At 41.9% G+C, this 17,209-nt stretch overlaps 1 protein-coding gene across 1 annotated transcript in view; it reads left to right on the top strand.

Moving 5' to 3' along the window:
- PARD3 (par-3 family cell polarity regulator) overlaps window positions 1-17,209 on the top strand; it is a 706,595-nt gene that overhangs the window by 414,649 nt on the left and 274,737 nt on the right. The window lies entirely within an intron of this gene.

The following is a 17,209-nucleotide window of genomic DNA, read 5'->3' as shown; positions in this document are numbered from 1 at the left end:
TCTCTAACTGGGGCACACACAAACAAACAAATTGATTTGAAGGGGAAAAAAATAAGGTCTTCAGTTACTGAAGCTTGAAAAAGTTTTAAGTCTGGAGTTGGAGACAAAAGCAGAGGTCTCCAGCATAAACTGACATTGTGGCTCTTTGCTTCTGCTCGAACTGTTGTTCGTTGATGTAACCTATTTTTAAAGTGGCTGTAATATGATTTAAGGATGGCAGATCAGATTTACCTTGGAGTGGAATGGAGCAGATCTACATAAAAGGGCAGCACAGAGCTTTTCAGAGCATTTTTTAAAAATGGTCCTGATAAAGATATCAGTTACAAGCAGCTTTTTATATAAAAAAAGAAAGGGTGGGTTATTTTTCCCTTTGGTAGTGAATCATCATATGAATCAGTATTGCACAAGACAATCCTGTTTACTTTTCATAAGATCTTTCATAAAGTCTTCACCCCTGGAAGAGTAATGGATAAAAATATTGCTTTAGCTCAAAATTGCTGCTAAAAATAGGCAAGCAGTTGGGATTTAAAGGCTTTCTTTGCCAGTAAGATTTTAGAAATCTTTTGGTCCAACAATGTTCTTTTTGCCTGTCAGGTTTTAAAGTAGTGGTCCTCCCTAGCATGGAGCCTTTGGGCACCATGACATCCACTGATGTGTTTCTTTATTCCCACTTGCTTTTTCCCAAATGTCTTTTCCGTAAGAGCCAGTGCTGATTTTTCTGCACTTCGTTGCAGTAGGAGGTGCTTCAGAAAGGCCAACAAGGAATTTCCTCTGGGTCTATAGGGGGCACTCATTTAGAAACAGCTGCCTCCATTGTAGAACTTCCCAATGTTTATGATTGAACTGAGCCTTCTCATGGCAGCCATTTTATTGGGGCATCCAGTATCTCTTCTCAAAATCCCCAAATGGCCAATGGTTCAACAAAGTAGGGGACCCCCATTCTTAAACAATACTCCAAAGCAGCTTCTTCTAAAACGGTGGTCTTCAACTCATGCACTGGGCCCTCAGGTGGGTTGTTTAGTCCCACCTGCTAGGTTGTGTGCCTCTAGAGAGCTTCTTCTTGGAAGGGCCTGCTGTCCTGAGAGAAGCAGCAGAACAGCAAGGCAAAGTCACTCAATGTTGGAGAGGATTGCTTTGTAGCACAGGCAGGTCTGCGTTCCTTGCAAAAACTCTCCCATGCCTTTTGTCTCTTCATATAGCCTGGCCTGTAGCTTCCAGTGCAGAATACCCCACTGTTAGGTCTTCTCTTCATCTTATCATGGATGTCACATGACTTTCTGTCATGTGTTTTCAGGCCAGTGGGTCTCATGCTGCTACCTGGGAGCTAAGGGTGGGTCCTGGGTCTAGGAAGATTGCAGATCACTGTCCTATGGGACACCTCTCACATAAGGCTAGCATCTGGATGACTAGCACTGGTTTTATTTGGGCATAGCTCTGCTGTGATGGGGAGAGGAGAATGAGGGAGAGCTGATGGGAAAGATCTCTGTGGTAAAAGCCTCTCTGGCCTGAATGCTGTCCTGTTACCCCTGCAGTCTGGCCTCTCCTTGCCTTCTGTTTAAACTCCAGCTGTCACACAATCAATAAAAAGGGGAGACATTATTAATCAGATGGTAGCGTGTGGCATTGTGTTCCCTAGAGTTTGTAGTTGTGAGACCCTAGTGAGGTGATTAAAAATACCTTTCTCACAACTGTTTTGATTGGACAGACAGCACACAGTTGAACAGAACAACTAGAGATTTATTTGCAGGAAATAAATTGCAGAAACAGTTAAAGATTTAGTGTGGAATGAATAATAAGCACAAATGTATAACTGGCTTGGAAGTTCACTCCCCAGAGTTTGTGCTTTTCCTCTCATTGAGTGTTGCCTTGTTGAACCTGAGCCTGAACCTGAGCACAGACTATGAGGAGGAAATTATTTCCTTTTCCATCAAACAGGTTTTTTCAGCATTCAAGGTTCATTTGTACCTCTTTAATTACAGCTACAAGGTGTCTATTTAACAAGGCCACTTTTTAAAACTCAGAGAACCTGGCTTCAATACCAGAAAAGTTAGATTTTGGACAGACCTTTTACAGGGTGTTTAATTCCTTAAAACAAGGTTTCTACCGTACCCTGCTCCAAAATCTTAACTAAAAAGTCTAACTCAGTTTATGTTCTTATCCAGAGCTACCGAAAGAAGAAAACATGTCACTTCTCACCTTTTAAAACTGAGGTGGCTCACTCCCTCTCCCATCCAGGAGCTCTGTTTAGCTGACCGGTCTCCAGGACTTGCTTGAGGCAGAATACACAGGATTGGTTCAGAGCCCTGGAGACGGGCGGAATTTTGGAGTTGCTTGCCACAAAGGGTCTCTTTAAGGTGGACTTAATGCAAAGGTAGCTGATGGGGCTTTAGTTGACACTTATTCATAAGGGATGGAAAGTGAAATACACTCCTTCTTCCCACATCATAGACACCCCTAACAAGAATTTGCTTCCCTGAGTATAATGAGTAATCTCACATGGGGTTACGCATTTGAGGGCCTGTTGCATAGTTATGATCTTCATAGTATTTGTCTGGTTAAAAATAAGATTATGTTGTTATTTTAAGCTAGGCTTCTATCACATTGTTCAGAGATCAGCTGTCCATTCTCTCATCTTGAGACAGATCTTGATGTGAAAAAAATGCAAATTATCAGCAATCTACTGATAAATATATTCCCTAAACTGGTTTCCCCTTTGTAGTCTGGGCCACCTTGAGCGGGTTCCAGTTGCATGAATATTAGCGGAGGAGAGGGACTGGGTGGCATGTATTTCCTTCATCTTTTCTGTGTTCCAGAGTTTTGTCAGCAGAAAATCAATAGCGAGGACTTGTTTGTAGTATTTCATGTGTTGACTTGACTGCCTTTCCCCCTCTGTGCTTGGTTCTGCATCATTCCCCATTTAGTTCGCCTATCTCTAGTTGTCAGATGCTTCAGTTTCTTGCTCCTGCTACTTCTTTGTTTTTATTTTGTTTTTTGCACTATCTATTGTGCTGTTGCTGGCGAGTTCAGTGAGTTTGGCTGTCATGGGGCTGACAGTAGAAGAAAGCAAAGTGGAGAGATTTGCCATAAGAGCACAGGTTGAGAATAATGGGAGGTGGCTGAAGTAAACACAAAAACAAAATTCGGTTCTCAAGAGCAGAAGCGGTAAATGTTTGGAGATGAATGTGAAACTGACTGTTGAGGAGGATTCTGCCTGACCAGTTAGAGAGAGCAGCCTAGCTGTGGATTTCTTCAGTACAATCAATGCCCAATTAGTATTATTTGATGAGTCAGATTTAGAGGCATTCCTTCCTGGGAAGCGCTTCTGAGGCAGGGGTATTGCAATTTTCTTAGCATTCTAATGGCAGTATTATCGAGTTGTTTATGAAAACATTTTTGCCCTAATCTTTCCCTATATTGCCAGGACCCTCAAGGTGGCGAATTGTCTACCACGGAACTGTAAAATATCAGCAGCATCAGGTTAAATAGTGGTAACGGTACAACAGCAGTCCAATGTGAAAACAGTAATCTGTTTTTTTTTAATTAAAGACTAAGATCAACAGAAGCATATTTATTTATTTGAAATATTTATATAGCCACTTTGATCCCAGGCATCCCCAAACCAAAGGCAGGTTAACTACCATGTGAAAACAATATAAAACAAGCATTAAAGCAACACATTAAAAGAAAAATGAAAAGCAACGTACACCCTGATCAACAGGGTATAGAAAACATCTGAAAAGCTTAGGTGCTATTAATTGCCGCCCAGGCCTGAACATGATGAGAAGGAGGCTGACAACCTCCCAACGCGGAGAGTTCCAAAGACTGGATGTTTCTACTAAAAGGGCCCTAGCTGGGATTCCTGTCTAGTGTGTTGTGACATAGAACAGGTCTTTTGTTGGCAACTTGAGCATCAGTGCCTTGGCATGCCAGCGATGGTAGAGCATTGTGTGTAATGTGGTTGCACGTGTATCAGAGGACTGTGCCTGTGACAGGCAGTGTAGCTCTGCTAGGGTATCAAGAACCATGTAAGCCTTGTCAGCCAAAGAACAATTTCCTATTGCTTGAATCACAAGGACCACCAGTGGCAGGCTACACACCGGAACCTTTCTGGTCCTGAGAATCAGCTGATCTCAGAAAGCCAATCCTGTGCCTGCCCTCTCAACCGAACCTACGTCACTGGTTTGCTGGGAGGGCAAAACAAAGGAGCGGAAAAATCATATTTGTGACTCTGAGCTCAATGGAGGAAGGGTGGGATAAAAATGTGTTGGCTAGGTGGTAACATATTCCAGGAAAATATAGCCAGTACCTTGTAGCTTTCACGATATCCATATGGCAGTTCAGAATTCTCCGTGTTACACATCCCTAACCCAAATGGAGCAGATGCACCTTCTGCTAAGTGTAGTGATTATTTTGATATGGAAGAGATTGACTGAGGAATGAAAACCGGTAATTTGTCATTACATTTCTGTTTCTGAGGATAATTATCTTAATCTTGTTACTTTGCATAGAAATAAATTGTTAATTATGATAGGAGAAACATCTGCTAATTAACCTTTGCCCTTCTCCTGAAAAGTCAACAGAGTTAGGCTGGTATTGTGCATTTTGAATGATATTCCTCTCTCTGTTTGTTTTTTCTTATCCCAAATCTGCTTGTGACCTGCAGAGTAGTCTCTCACCTGAAAGGACTTGCAGTGTTCCCCCCGCCTGCCCCCCCACCGTGCTTAGATTCCTTGGTAGGAAGAACGAGGGAATGTATGACCACTTTTTTAAAAAGTGAAAGGACTGCAAGAGAAAAAATAGGTTGCCTTATTATTGTTATTAGCAGCAGTCGCACTAATAATAATTCTGTGCTGTCTCTCTACCCTAATACCATCCCCAAATAGGGAACCAGGTTGAGATATGTTTTTCTAAGGAGGTAGCTGTGACTCTCAGAGAACCTAATATCCCCCTGCCCTGCCCCCCCCGCCCAACTGTGGTTGTGATCTGGTTGCTGGCAGTGTGTGGTTCACACAGTCTGTAGATTGTGTTTGCTCTGTTGCTTGCACATTGGGGCTGCTTAGTGTATGGGTGTATATTTGTATTCTGTTATCCGCCCTGAGCCTGCGAAAGCGGGGAGGGCGGAATATAAATACAATAAATTAAATTAAATTAAATTAATTAGCATCTCTGGAGGGGCACCAGTATACGGCAGAGTGTGAGTGAGATGCAACCCAGTTCTCCCTTTTGTACACCAGGCTTCACTTGTCCTTGCCCCAAATATGTCCTGGTACTTTATTTATCCTGATGAGACAAAGAAGGTCCTTATCTTTATTAGTTATTTGCTGATCCTGTCATCAGACAGTAACTCTAAAGATAGTATGAGAAAGCCTCATGGTGTGGATGCCCATTTGAGGAGTGGGGAGGGGTTCCAGCTGTGGTCTCTAGCTGAAGAGGTTACTAGTTTTTTGAAGCACAGTGGAAAGCCTACAGAATAAAAGACTGCATACATTCTGAAAAGTGAAACATATAAGGATCGAAGGCTTTCACGGCCGGACACACTGCAGACTTGGCCATCCTGAAAATCAGCAGTGGCTGAACATAGCCTAACTCAAACAGGACACAGTATCCTATTCCAGGACACTAAAATACTTGACAACACTTCCAACTACTTTGTCAGACTGCACAGGGAAGCCATTGAAATTCATAAGCATAAGCACAATTTCAACAGGAAAGAAGAGACTTTAAGAATGAATAGAGCATGGTTTCCAGTCCTGAAAAACACCAGGCTAACAAAACATTCTATACCCAACAATAGCCCTGCAGAGAAGATTAGCACATCAAGCACCAATCCATATGCAAAAGAACCTCCTCAGGATACAGTGAAGCCTCCCTCCATTAGCATTCCACACCCTGGGAAACTCTTACATGATGACTCAGCCCAACCCCACCCCTCCTGAGTAGATATAAATGACCTGCCAACATCTTTTCCACACTGTGACACTGAGAGATCTCTGTCTTTTGGTGCTACATCTCTGAAGATGCCAGCCACAGCTGCTGGCAAAACGTTAGGAACTACAGTGCCAAGACCACGGCTATACAGCCCGGAAAATCCACAACAACCATATAAGTGTTTCATATTTGCATTTAATGGATTAGGTCAAGTAAAGGTTTCTTTTGTATATGTTGAAAATATATGCAGATAGATATGTACATGGTGTACATGTGGTGGTGGTGGTTAGAGTGCTGGACTAGGTGGTGGTTAGAGTGCTGGACTAGGATCTGTGAAACCCAGGTTCAAATCCCCACTCCACCATGGAAACTTGATAGGTGTCCTTGGGCTAGTCACATGCCCTCAGGATGACCTACCTCACAAGGGTTATTGTGAGAAAAGGAGAATGATGTATGTTGATGTATGCTACTGAGGAGATGGGTAGGGGGTATAAATGAAATAAAAAAATTAAATAGTAAACAAATATATGCATACACGTTTTGCTTTAATATTTTTTGTTAATTACAACTGTGCTGGAAGAAAGGTAGGTCTATACAAAAATAATAAGTGGGAAAAAGTGGTGCCCTTCAGGATGTGGGATCCACTGAACTTAAACCTGTGATTTTCATTCTGTCTTCTAGGGAAGCCTGAGGTTTCTTTGAAGCTTAGCAGGGGCTTCTAGATAAGTAGATAAGCAATGAAGGCAAACTTTGCACAGTGCTGCTGAAGATAATGGGTGTGTTCTAGAGTGCATTCTTAGTTGAGAGAGAGTAATGGTGAGGCCCAACAAACCAGGCTAGAGTGTCACATGAACTGAGCATGTGACACGGCCCTATAAGCTGAGTAGAAAGCTCTCCTGTATAATTTAGTTTTGCATAGTTTGTGGTAAGCCAGGAGAATGTGCTAAGCTAGGCAGGCCATTCCGTAAAGTGGGGGCCACCACAGGGAAAGCATTTGTGTGGGCAGCTGTCTATTTTTCCCAACTGCAGGGTGGTATCTTCAGAAAGCCCTGTTCAGATGAGGGCTGCCCTGGCAGGACATAGAGGGAGAGGCAGTCACACAGGTATGAGGGGCCAAGGCCATGAAGGGTTTTGATTCTGAATAGGTTGACTAAAGCCAACAGGTTCTTCCATGACGTCTGTTCACACTATGGCTTTTATGATTTGTTTTTAACACCTGCTAATAGAAATGTACTTGTGTAGTTGTAGCTCTAACTATTGTGTCCTTATTCTTTATACTTTTAAGGTGTTTTATAGTGTTGGGCAAACTCAGGAGTTCCGAAAAGGCTTGGTGTGGTGCCCACTGTCTTTGTTCAAGAATCAAGACCCATTTACAAATACTGCATAAGTAATTTTTGCAACTTTGAGAAATGCTAGTATATGATCACATCATTTAGAGCTGAATTGTTATTACCAGATGGGGCGAAGTTTGATGCTGATGAGTTTGACAGCATTATTCTCTGTGTTGATTGGGAGTATTGTGAACGCTGCTTATTATTTCTTATGACTTTTAGAGAGATAAAGAAAAATTCCAGTCTTTGTCTTCTAATAATGTGAAACTGGTCATGTTAAACTCGAGGGTGATTGCTTGAGTTTCATATCCATTTGGGTGTAGATTTGAATGGTTTCAGATTACATTTTTAATAAAGATGCAATCTGAAAAAAAACCCTGATAAGTCTTAAAAATAATAGAGTGAGAGAATATGTAATCTACCTCAGGATACTGTTCTGTTCAGTTTCTTTTACCAAAAGAAGGTAATCTGTTTCTGAATATTTATTGGGAATAATAAGGCCTAGAGCAAAAGGAATAATCCATAGGGAGATGTTTGGTCTAACAAAAATTGCCTCTCTGCCTAATTTGAATCTTTTTGGATGCTCAAATTTAATCAGTTGAGTGTCCGTGAACAATTCTTCAGTTGTAATTAATTCAGAAGCAGCTTATTGTATCTGGCTAATGGATGCACAGCTTTTTCATAGATTTGGGACATATATTTTTGCACTTGATCTCTGGTGGATGAGGGTTTTTTTAAAGCTGGAAATCCATGCTTAACATGAACAATAGGACATTTTGACAAGTGTATTTGTTACGGATTTGTTTAAAATGTGCCGTTCCTTGTGCATGCAATCTTATTCGAGAGTTTCATCTTCGTTTTGTGCAACATTGATTTAAATTAGCATCGTAATCTTAGCAAATCACTTCTGTACAATAGGGTAACAACTTGCTAAGTAAAGCAGCACTCTTGTACCTTGAATAATTATGTAGAAGAGGAAATTTCAGCAGGTACAGCTTTCCTACCCCTTGAGCGGCAAGCTTCATTTGCTGAAATTTCCTCTTCTATACAAATACCAAGGTGCCAGGAGCACATTCCCTTTTTTCATTTGAGACTAGTTTTTTTGTTCACTTAACTAATAATGTCACATTGTACTGTTGTTCCATATCCAGACTGTATGTGATAGCACTTCACAGACGAATGAATATAATACTAGGTCATCCCTGAGAGTGATGGTCGTATGGAAGAATAATATTTTAAGTATAATGGCTGCCTTAGTTCTGGCTAACACAACAGCTAGTGAAAATATTGGTTGTACATTGAATAATCTAAAGTGCTTGGTCTCTCATGGGAGAATGGAAAGCAGCAAAAGCCTCCTCCCTCCAGGTCATTTTTATCCTTATATTTGTGGACCCCTGATAATCTGGCAGTGGTGGAAACTGCCTGCCAACTTTCCTCTGTATTGTGAGAGGGGATTTTGTGTTCTGTGCTAGGATATGTCAGCAAGGATAAATCTAAGTCAATTCTGTTTGATAAAGATTGTAAGTTAAGATTGATCTATGTTAACATCTGGAAGACTCCCATCAAGATTTATGTCGCATTATGGAAAACAGTCCAGACCTGGGAAGCCTTAGCTTTAATAGGCATAGCCAGTAAATGCCAAATTGAAAAATGGAGCCAGAAGAAATGAATATTCCCATTTCGCCTACCGTTCTGTCTCACTTGGGAGCTAGTATCAGTGTATTTCCCATTATGGGCAGATTCAAAAGCACAGTTACATTGGTTTATGGCCAGTGTCTACTTGGTTCCATTTCTATTTCTGGTCCGGTCTCAGATGAAGAGAGAAGGGCATTTAAAGATCTATTTGGAGTCACCTTCCTCTCTCCCATCTTGGTGCTGCAGCTTGCTTCAAGCCAGCCCCATCAGAATTGATCCTCCTTCATTGTCCTTCCCCAGCCATGTCAGCCAAGCAGCATATCTGAAGCCCTCTTCATCTTGTGAGGATTCTAGACCTTCTCAATGGAAGTGTCCCCGGAACAACTGTAATGTCATACCCTAGCTCTATACTTCCTCATGCAGCTGCTGGACTGCAATTCTGTGAACCTCTTCTTGCTTCCTGATATTTGCTTAGAAATGGCTTTCTTCTTGGAGCTGCTTAGCTGGGATCAGCCATGTCTCATTACCAACCTCCAGGATGGGCCTGGATATCTCTTGCATTTACAGCTTATATCCTGGTTACAGAGATCAGTTCCCTTGGAGAAAATGGCTGCTTTAGAGGGTGGACTCCAAGGCATTGCACTCTGCTGGTGACCTCACCCTTCCCAGGCTCCACCCCCAAATCTCCAGGAATTTTCCAGTCTGGAGGTAGCAACGGTCATTGTCAGGGTGGTAAGGCACCCACAGACACTCTTTTTCTGGTAGTGTAGAAGCTGGAGATGCTATGATGATGAGTTTAGATGTTGATATTCTGAATGATCAAAATATGCACAATAAAAATTTACTGGTGATTCTTCTCAGATTTGAGGCTGTATGAGAAACTTGTGTTCTAGGGTGAGCAGGGAAGCAAAGTCCCTTTTTTCCTTTTTAATTTAGAATATTTGTGGTCTGGTCTGCTGTCCTAGTGATTGGCTCAGGGTCATCAGTTTTGCTGTTTGTAGGATTGATGTTTGCTTGAGCTAAGAGGGAAAGTGGTCACTTGCCTTTTCCAGGCCATCTTTTGGCACAGCGTAGAAATGGTGCTGCTTCCCCCTTGTATTTATTGGATCTTTATATGTGACAGCCAGTGTGGTGTAGTGGCTAGAGTGATGGTAGGATCGGGGGGAATCCAGGTGCAACTCCCTGTTGTGCCATGGAAGCTTGCTGGATGACCTTGAGCCAGTCGCAAAGTCTCAGCCTAACCTACCTCACAGGTTTTGTGAGGAAAAAAATGGAAGAGATGAGAATGATATAAGCCAATTTCAGTCCCCATTGGGGAGAAAAGGTGGAGTATAAATGAGGTAAAAAATTTAAAAAGTAAAAGAAATATTTTATCATGTGTCCCCCCTCCCATTCCTTATCTTAGCTGACATGAAATTAAAAACTACAAGGCTCTTTACGTTCTAGGACATGTAAGAGCCTGAAGTCAGATAAGTGGCTGGACAGTTCTAATCACTGTGTAAATCTGTCCTCCTTCACCTGTTCTCATAATGTGCTTTAGGACTGCCAAATCACAATGTTTCAGTTACACTAGGAACCACAACTTTTAGAATTCCTCTTCTGAGCCGCTTTCAGAGGTTCTCTCAGGGTGTACATCTAGCGATCCTTAGGTCTCATGACCTTCCTGCACTCCGTCATCCATTTCTTTCCTTTCCTCACTTCACTATCCTGTCGCCCCTCAGTCAAATCCTTTTCTCTTTCACATATCCTTCCCTCAGGTTCCTATTTCTTACATTTCTCCTTCATGCTCTTTCTACCGCTTACTGTCCTTGTTTGGTATTCCCTTAGCGCTCCTGCGCAGTGTTTTAAATGTTTTAATTGTTTTACTATCTTTGTATGCTTTTCTGCCCTGGTTTTATCTGTTTTAATGATGTGTTGTTGTTTTGGTGTGGTTTTAATGGTTTTAAAATGTGATTATGTTTTAATTTGTTAGCTGCCTTGGTGGCCCTTATGAGAGCAGAAAGGCAGGATATACATTTTGTTGAATAAATAAAAATAAATTGTTTCCGGTAGCCTCTTTCTACTTTTCACCCTTTCCCACAAAGCTGTTCTTATTCCTAAGGGACTGTTTTTGATGACAGCTAAAATGACAATTTATCCCTTCTTTTCACAGAAATTTGACTGGAAACGGTCCAGCAGAGGGTTTTTTTTAAGCAAACATTCGATCCCACGTCCATTGGCGATGTCATCACTGCAAGCACAATACCCTTTCTGAGCATATAAAAATTCTTCAGTGATGAGATTAAACCTAAAGCAGACCACATCTGCCATGGAACTGCAAAAAATCCTTTGTATATAGTCTCTGATAATTTAGCAGCTACTGTTGGATTTGTACAAGAGTGCAGCCTTTGCCAGATGTGACATATTAACTTAGCTAATAAGAATAATGAGCCTCAGTATATATGTGCAAATAAGATTAATTAATGTTTACCCTAACATGTGGCAGAAATTAAAATATTTAGCCTGGGAAGAACTGAAGGGAAGGGAGGGAATGAGCCTTCTCTGATAGTGGGGATCAGCTGTTCTTCACTTTATAGTTAGGCAGTGGGCGTTTATGGCAGGACCAACAAAAATCCAAGCAATAAGAACAGCCTGCTTGCTAGGCTCTTTCTCTTCTGGTTTGGAGAGGGTGTACTGATCAGATGAAAGAAGCAGAGATAGTGTGTGATTATGTACTTGTAGAATTCAGCAGCTTTGAACTATTATGCCCTAAACATGGAATGGCAGAATCACGTTTTTTGGAAGCATGAGTGTTTTTGTTTTGTATACCCTGAACAGCTACATATCTAAGACTAACGTTCATATCCAGTAAAATGAGAGCTGCCCTGACCTGGATAGCCCAGGCAAGTCAGGACTCAGAAGCTAAGCAAGGTTGGCCTTGGTTAGTAATTGGATGGGAGACTTCCAAAGAAGACCAGGGTTGCAGAGACAGGCAATGACTACCCTTTATTTTTTCCCCTCAGTATTTACATCAACCTGGTGTTTTTATTTTTTTATATATGGGAGTGCCCACAGTGATGGGCAAACTCCTGGGGGTTTCCCCTCTTTCTAGCTGATCTACCATTCAGATCTCAAATCTAAAACTTCAGGGCAATGCAAAAGAATATGATCAATAGATTCAATTTGGTTAGTATCATATCCACAGAATCTATTAAGGGTATGGCATACTACTAAATCTTCCCAACAACACCGCTGACAGGAGGGCATTCCAGCACACAGGCATGAATGCTGTTCTTCTGCACTTTGGAAAAGTTAATTCAAACAAATAGTTTGGCATTTTTATCAGAGGAATGATATCAACTGAAACATAACATACTCTGTGATCTCTAACCAACATACTCCTATATTCACGATCCCTCAAATGTCTTTAATGTACTCCGTTCACCGCTACTTCTGGTTTCTATCATATCATGGGTGATGTCCAAATATATTTTTTATTCCAAATATTTATCCCGATCACTCATATGATGATCCAGCATAACTAATCCTAGATCTGGTTCTAAATTCAAAATTCTAATTTTCAAATTAAATGCGCTCTACCAAGCCTTTGCTTCATAAAACATCTCCCCAGTCTCAGCTCTCAAAGGTATTCCTGTGACACACATCTTGGAGTTCCAAAGATATTGTGTAGGAATCTTAGCAGCAGTCCAACAATATTATTTGTTACCACACTGATCCATACCTCTATAACATACAACAGCTGCCCAGAGACTTTAGCACTGAATGCTTTAATTGTTGCAGGGACATATTGTCCCCCAGAGGAATAATAAAATCTCAAAATAGCCTTCCTAGTATTCATGGCTGATCTTAGAACAGAATTCAAGTGTACCTTCCAAGAACAATACACTTGGAATATAACTCGGAGATACATAAATTGCTCAGCTTGCTCCAGAGAGTGCTCTTCTACTGACCACTTATACTTCCTCATCTGTCATTTTTTTTACTAAAAAGAACCTTTAACTTAGAAACATTGATAGTTAGTCCCTCTTTGGAGCAATGCTCCAGAAAAGATCTTATAAGTTTACATAGACCTTCCAGAGATCTTGAAAGGAGGGCTGTGCCATCTGCATACAGAAGACCTGGCAACTTAACATGAGCTAGATAAGGCAAATGGAATCAGTCTCTGAAAATATAAGAACTGAGACTATCCATATACAAATTAATTAACATAGGAACAAAGGAACTAGACAGGATAACCTTTCTCTGATATACACTGAGACTGACTCAGGCTCCTATTCGGTTTGCCTAACTTAGGCAGAAGAATTACTTTTTCTGAAATACATATAGACAGACCAAGGCTTCCACATGGCTTGCTGACTTAGCCAGAATCCTCTGGCTGGCTAAACTCTTTCCCTCCGCTCTCTGACTATAAAGTGCAGTTCACTCAACCTCCCCCCGCCCCCGCCATGCAATCACAGCACACTTCACTCATTCCTTCACCCTCCTCCTCTTCATATCAGAGGCCTGCACTTACTACCACACTAAACCAATATTCAGTACCCCCCATTAACACACGAAATAAAACATACAATCGTACATGCAAAACATTGTACCCTGGTTTAGAAATCTCGCCTCACAGAGTTCTGTAAGTAAAGAGGAAGGGTCTGTGCGTCTAGGAATTTACAATCTACATTTTGACAGTGAGGAAGATATGAAAGAAGGGAGTTGAAGACACAGACGAGGGTACTAAAAATAGAATATGGGGTGTTAGGGGGGACAGGGGTGAAAATACCCCTCAGTTTCATTTTGGGCTAAGGCCAGTGATGGATGGCAGTTTTTTTTTAAAAAGTCTTAAGAAAAATTATCTCATGTCGCTTACGGTGCACTGACGCTAGGTTTGAATTTGAAGCAAAGAAGTCACCTATGCACTTTATCACCCATCGAATTTTTATTGCAAATTACATACTTGAGCAGCTTCATTCATTCAGCTAAAGTCATTTCAGGTGACCTTTTCTTCAGTACAGCGGTTCTGATCAGAGGATTGTGAAGTTGCTAATTGTTTTGGACGTGGCACGCAAGAACTCTTGAGGGAGTTGTATTTTGTTGTTCAGTGACAGCAGTACGTAAATTAACTTCGGTGTTTATTTCTGGTGCTGTAGGTATATGAAGCAATAAATTTCTTCTCCAGATCAACTAATCATGAAAATAATATTGAGGTATTTTGATTGACACATTGAAGCTGTTAATTTGGAGCATATCAAGATCAAATGGAAGTTATTGCAATTAGTCAGTGATTGTGTTATCCTTTCATTTTCGATTTTTAAATGCCACATTTTACATATTTTTGGTGCCTTTTAAAGCTGTGATTCATGTTCTTGGTATTTCTGTGGATTTTAGTTGATGGTTTAATATTAAATGTGGGGGGCAGTTGTTTTAGTCAATCCATTCCTTCTAAAAATTAGTCTCTGGCCTCCAGTTTCTGGATTCTTCAGTCCCCAGGGAGTAAGCATGTCCCCAGGGAGTATGCATACTCCACAGTCCTATAAGGAGCTCCCTTGTATAAGAGTCTATTTTAGCACAGTATAGCAGAAGTTTCCTGGGATCTTGGGCAGAGATTTTCCCTAGGTACTTTTAAAACTGGAGTTATGAAAGGACTCCACCAGAAATTTAATGTGCTCAGCTACTGATTTATGGCTTCAGACTCAACAAGGACTGATATTTCAGCACCCTAAGCAGAAAAACTGACTCAGGGGCTTAGGATCATGGTGTACTCTGAATTTTTTTTTAAATGAGCAGAAATATGACAAACATAGATGAATCTTCTGTATAGTAGATACAGATCTTCTGTAAGTGATGTTCAAGGCTTGTGTAGAGGCCTATCTTGCCAGGCATGGGTGCTGCAGATAACATGTTCCCACTGTCTTTATCATGGTGTGGACTTGGAAATAATCTGCAAGCCTACATACTGCTGTAGTATAGTGGTTAAGTGGTTGGGTTGCAAGTCAGCACTCTGCTGGTTTGAATTCCTTTTCTGCTATGAACTCAGTAGGTGGCCTTGGGTAAGCCATTCCTCTCACCCCCAGCTCCCTAGCTGTATTGCAAGGATAATAATAACACTGACTTTTGTTCATCACTCTGGGTGGGCACTAATCTGTCTAGAAGAGCGCACTGTTATTATTATACGCTTGTCCCTCTTTCATACAACTCTTGCCCTCCTTTCCCTTGTTGACATTAATCATGATGCGGTGCTGAATTTGTACTAGTGCCAGGAGTGAAAATGGAGCCCAGCTGAGCAGCTCCTGTGGTGCTACAAGCCAGGATTTCAGGAGTTACTAAAGTCAGTGGCAGCAGCAATGGACATTGACTCGCTCTTTGCCTCATCCTACAAAATGGCATAGTGCAGGAAGAGACAATTGGTGAGCTGACATCCATTACCAATGAAGGGTCTGAGTCAAGTGGACCCTAAGGCAGTGGTGGAGTTGCTATCAGTGGCCCTCTGCAACAGTGGCCCACTGGGCAATTTTCCTGTGAGTTAAATGGCCAATCTGCCCTTGATCAATGCTAACCATGGTTAGTAAAGTTTTTTTTAAAAAAACTAAGAATTGTAGCTGGTTTTGCAAAACTAAACATTAGCATTTATGCACTACGCTATCCTTAGCACTATAAGGAAAAGGGGTGGAGAAAATTGATGCAGGAGTGGTGGCCCCCAAGTCCATGAATCAGCGGTTTGTTCTGTTTCTCTGAACCATAGTTAAGAGACAGAAAGCTCCAGGCTGCCCATGGTACTTTTCCTTCCAGATGAATATGCTAGCATCCTTGTTATAGCAGTTGTAGAAAATTACTTTATTGGAAGTCCTTTTATTATATGTGTGGTATTCCTAAAGAATACTCTTATTTTAAAATAATTGGCAAGCTTCTGAATTTGCTCCTCTCAGAAAAAGTCAGGTTTACACATCATAGAATTCTTAATATGCTTTTAGGAAGATGTCAGTGTATCACTCTTGAGGCTTAATAATGCATGCTTGGCAGTTAGCCAGACCCTTGGGGCAGAGTCTGAGAGTAGTCCCTTTTGACTTGACTGAAATAATATAGAAAGGTTCTAGTGATAAAATCATTCCCAGACCTTCCTATGAAAGGGCAAGCTATTCCAGCATGATACTTAGATGAGTGGAAATAATTAATAAAGAGTTGGCCTGTCTCTGCAAAAACTTACATGCATCACCTTTATTTCCTTAAAGGAATAGAAGAAAAGAAGGGTCTTAGTGGAGGTAGTCTACTCTTCACCCAGAAAGAAACACAGTAGGAGAAGGAAATGAAGGGGCACCGTTAACACTAACCCAAGTTTCATGACCCTTCACTTCTTCAAATATGTATGAAGTAAAAATGAAACTAAGGAGGAGTCCTGGGAGGAGGTAAGGAAAGTGGATCCTTAAGGAATCCTTTGACCAATCAGGATCGCGGAAGGGAGTGCCTGCCTGCCTGTTGACATCAAGGGGCAGAACTGCTACCATCTGTTCTGCCCCCTTCCTTTTCCTCCTTGTGCCTTAGTTTGTTGATAGTAGATCCGTTAACCTGGGCTTAAATCTTTTGGGGTGTGTGTGTGTGGTGGGGGATAATATTGTAATCTGTGTTGAGTCACAACTGAGAAAAGTGGAGTAAAAGTGCCCTAAAGACATAAATTGGAAGGGTGACTGCCTGGTGATGGGCCCATTCCTACTCTTTACTGCCTCATCCCTAGCAGCCCCACCTGGCAGGAGCGCAACTGGCAGAAACCATGGGCGTTCCAGTCCCATATGCACCATGGTTGGCTACGGTACAGCAGAAACCCCAGAAGGTCAGGCTAGCAGAGGGGAGGATAGCAACAGCCACAGTGGCCCCACAAGGCCAGGAAGAACAGGCAGGCGGCAGGCAGCAGGGAGAACCAGGAGCATCAAGGAAAGGGCAAGCCCTTGGAAGGCAGGCCCGGGGCAGGTGGGGGAGAGGCTTTAGTTGGCAGTTCTCCTGAGGTAAGCAGTTGGGGGCTGTCAGGAAAGCAGAGGACAATCCTACTGCTGATAGACCAGGCCAGGGGGAAGGGCAGGAAGTCAGGGAAGCGTGGGAAGAAGTGGGGCTAAACCAACCCCCAGAACAGACAGATCCCACAACAAGGGGAGAAGCATTGGTCTCTAGGGTCTAGGATCGTGAGGGCAGAAGGTGTGGTCTTTTCCTCTCTGTGTTCTGAGGCCTGGGGATTTGGGGGCTGATCTCACACAAAGGCAGACGAACATGCAGTAGACCCAGCCGGGGGGGAATGTTACAGTGACTAACGTCTTTTTACTGGCCTGTATGCTTGTATT

This window comes from Eublepharis macularius, chromosome 11, assembly GCF_028583425.1.
Source record: "Eublepharis macularius isolate TG4126 chromosome 11, MPM_Emac_v1.0, whole genome shotgun sequence".
Lineage (NCBI taxonomy): Eukaryota > Metazoa > Chordata > Lepidosauria > Squamata > Eublepharidae > Eublepharis > Eublepharis macularius.
This window is presented reverse-complemented; position numbering and strand designations above follow the sequence as displayed.